We start from the raw sequence: 3091 nt of genomic DNA, 5'->3' as shown, positions 1-3091 counted from the left end.
AAATTTCAATTATGAAAAGAAAGTAGTAATTCACATGGATCCTAAATGACCAAATAAATTTGGTCAATCACCGGTAGCTCTAGACTTAAATGAATTTTATGACGGAGATTCAAAACATTTTCAGACTTAGATTTAATAAATTTAAATCTAACAGTAACTGACCAAATTAATTCGATCATTAAGAGTCTATATGAATAATATTGAATGAAAAGATACTTTCTAGAAAAGAGTCCATCACTAAACAAATAATTGATAAAAAAAACATATTAATATAATATAAGAGACAAATTCTTCGAAACAATATGAGATAAAAAAAATCAAGATTAAGGAAATTAATTAAAACCAAAGTTTTCAACATATGAACCATGACGTAGGATAATTGTAAAAGATAGTAATTTACGTAATTTATTTTGATATATTGTAATTGATTTTTCGTAAATTTATCATTTTACACTATATATAATTTGCTCACACTAGGCAAAAATTCTGGATCCGTCCATGTATATAATTATATATTATAGGTTAAAATTAACATGCAAATACATATATAATTACTTTGAACTTAACTTTAAGCTCATGTTAAAAACTAATTCATAGAAACTCCAATTAATCAAATGAATGTCAAAAATCACCACAAAAATTCAATTTTCTGGAAAATATAGAGTTATATATACATAAAAACTCAAAAGGGTAGTTGATAATTACTTACTTTAGCCATAATTGAGAAAAAAAAACACATTAGGCATCAAATCTTTCCCTCTAATCAGACCAGGTCGAATCTAGACCCGGCAAAGCGACACACGACCCGATGACACGACACGAACACGACCTGCTTTTTTAGTGTTAGTGTTTAGGGGTTTATGACACGACACGAAAATTGACACGATACGAAATGACATGTTAATTTTCGTGTCGTTTTCGTGTCAACCCGAAGACACGGAACTGACCCGAAATTTAATTAAAAATATTTAAAAGATTAAAAATTATAATAAACTTAAACTAGGTATTAAAAAATTATAAATTATAATAAACTTAAATTAGGTACATATAAACTTTTCTTATTTATATATGAGTATAAATATAGTATAAAAATAAAACCCTAATCTTATCTTATTATACCTGCTCACTCACTCAGTGCTCTCGAGTCTCCCTCATCGTCTTCTTCGTCTCGCGATCGTCGGCGGCTGTTTCTCCCTCTCCCTCACTAGCCGGCGGCGGCTGCTTCTCTGCCTCTCCCTCACTAGCCAGCGGCGGCGGCTGCTTCTCCTTCTCCCTCACTAGCCAGCGCCGGCGGCTGCTCTGCCTGTCCCTCACTAGCCAGCGGCGCCGTTCATCTTCGAGTATGCTCTTTCTCTCTAATTCTCCTTTCAGTTCTTCCATGGCGATCTTTGATCTTCTGTATTTTTGGAGTAGGATTCATGGTCTTTTGTTTATCTGATTTATCTCCTCTGCTACTCTCTGTTTTAATCTCGCCGTTGAGATCATGAACGTCGATCCGAGCCGTCATCTTCAATGGCCAAACCCTCCTGAATGTTGCACAAAATAATGACTTTCTCTGCGAAATTTGTGAAATTTATGAATGTTGTGCCTGTTTATGTCACTGTATTGTTCTTAATTTCCATATTATTCCTATTTTTTTTGGTTTACTTAGTTATCTTATATTATTGAATCAAATGTATGAAAATATAGTTCCCTGAATATATGCGTACTCATTTTCTTAACCCAAAAGTTTAGAGTTTAATTAAAGTTTGGAGTTTGATTCTTTATGGCATATGATCTTAGGGGATCTTGCATTTGGTCTGGAATTTTATTATTTTATAGGGAGGCCTGACTTTCTAGACTTCCATTTGTTTAAGTATATTGCCTTACAATTTTTGGTAGATTTTTTCATAGAAAAAGTCATTATTTTGTGCAACATTCTAAAAGCATGAAATTATATTTTCCTAAATAAGAGCATATGGTTACTTGCATTTTTATCCTAAATTTTTTTGAGCTTACTTTGTTATCTTATGTATTATTCCAAATGTATGAGTTTACTTTTTTGAGTTTACTCTTTTATTTTATGTTATTTTTTTGAGTTTACTTTGTTATCTTATGTATTATTCTAATCTTATGAGTTTACTTGCATTCTTATCCTAATTTTTTAACATAGATGGATCATGAAATGAGAGCTATTAATGTTGATGGAGCTAAAAGATGATGCTAAATCCAAAAGTGTTAGATCAATTTAGGAGTTCACTTACACATGACACGGTTGAGGCATTGATTTGCACAAGAGATTGGTTATTTGGGGAGCAAGGTAAATTTTATAACTTACTAACAATTTAAAATTGTATTTGTTGAATTTCAATTTGATAACACAAATTTGAGGAACTTTAATTTGTGTTAATATTTTTCAGTATTGAGCAAAGATGATTTGGGTGAAGATATTGTGGAGAAGGATGATATGGTTGAGAGCGTTCCTACAACTATGGCTACTGGTTCAAGTTCAATTCAAGTTTATTGATATATGTAATTTGATTATGCTATTTTTGATGGATGTTAAACCTAAATATTTTTAGTTTGTATGTTTATGGATGTTTTAAATTTATTTTGATGGATTTGAATCATATTTCAGATTGTTTGTAATACTTGTAACTTATTAGGTTTTAATTTTTCAAATTATGAATTTGAAGTAAAGTTCAAAATATTTGGAATGACAGGTCGGGTCGTGTTGAGCAGGTCAGGTCGTGTTAGCAGGTCAGTTCGTGTCAATTTAATTGGTTGTGTAAAAAATTCGTGTCGTGTCGTGTTTACCGTGTCAAGAGCAGGTCGTGTTCGTGTTCGGATTTTATGACATGAAAAGTTTTCGTGTCGTGTTCGTGTTTCAGGTTTTGACACTAACCTGAAAATTGACACGATACGAACACGACACGAACACGGAAATTGTCAGGTATCCATCTTAGAAAACCCCAAATCAAAATCACACCGACCAAAATATGTATTAGGATGTCTAGAAGCTACTGTAAAAAAATCGGCTCGATCGGACCACGGAAACTCCGGATATCAAATGATCATTGAAGGTGTTGGGAGGAGATGATTATGGAGAAGA

The 3091-nt window shown here is 32.3% G+C and overlaps 1 long non-coding RNA gene across 1 annotated transcript; it reads left to right on the top strand.

The window, feature by feature from the left end:
- The first annotated feature begins 1109 nt into the window (after window positions 1-1109).
- LOC136200646 (uncharacterized) lies at window positions 1110-2630 on the top strand. Its single transcript, XR_010673426.1, has 3 exons — window positions 1110-1340; window positions 2153-2299; window positions 2400-2630. It is a non-coding gene; the product is annotated as an uncharacterized lncRNA (long non-coding RNA).
- The last annotated feature ends 461 nt before the right edge of the window (window positions 2631-3091 follow it).

The sequence above is a fragment of the Euphorbia lathyris genome, chromosome 7 (genome assembly GCF_963576675.1).
Source record: "Euphorbia lathyris chromosome 7, ddEupLath1.1, whole genome shotgun sequence".
In the NCBI taxonomy this organism is placed as follows: domain Eukaryota; kingdom Viridiplantae; phylum Streptophyta; class Magnoliopsida; order Malpighiales; family Euphorbiaceae; genus Euphorbia; species Euphorbia lathyris.
The sequence above is the reverse complement of the archived record's forward strand: the minus strand, read 5'-3'. Positions and strand labels throughout refer to the sequence as shown.